At 32.0% G+C, this 478-nt stretch overlaps 1 long non-coding RNA gene across 1 annotated transcript in view; it reads left to right on the forward strand.

Annotated features, from left to right (window-relative positions):
* LOC107708666 (uncharacterized) overlaps nucleotides 1-478 on the forward strand; it is an 11702-nt gene that overhangs the window by 10375 nt on the left and 849 nt on the right. The window lies entirely within an intron of this gene.

The raw sequence follows: 478 nt of genomic DNA on the forward strand, positions 1-478 counted from the left end.
TTATTTTCTTAGAGTGTAGCATACTGACTACTAATACACTGCTTAAAACTAATTGTTCCGAATGTGTAGTTTTACTTGTTTACTAGCTAATAAAAAAAACTTGTAATAGTTCAAAAATGTGTAAGTGTTAAATAATTCAATGTTGTATATAAAAAGTAATTTATATTTTAACATTATATTATGCATTTATATTATTTTAAGAACAAATCTAAATTAACATATAAAAATATATTTTTTACTGAGATTTGATGTAGTGACACAATTTTGCGTCGTGATTACGTAATGACGTCATCACGCAATGACATCACAACGTCATTTAGCAACTTTTAGCAACAAATCGACCTTCCTTTAGCAACTTCCCCTGAAAATTAGTTGGCAACATTGCAACCCAGGCAACGATTAGTTCTGTGAAACAAAGCAGAACCAATGTTACACCGTGTCTACGGACGTGAGCGGCACGGCGCAACAAATCTCCCTG

This window comes from Sinocyclocheilus rhinocerous, unplaced genomic scaffold (genome assembly GCF_001515625.1).
Source record: "Sinocyclocheilus rhinocerous isolate Xijiao unplaced genomic scaffold, SAMN03320098_v1.1 scaffold236, whole genome shotgun sequence".
NCBI lineage: Eukaryota > Metazoa > Chordata > Actinopteri > Cypriniformes > Cyprinidae > Sinocyclocheilus > Sinocyclocheilus rhinocerous.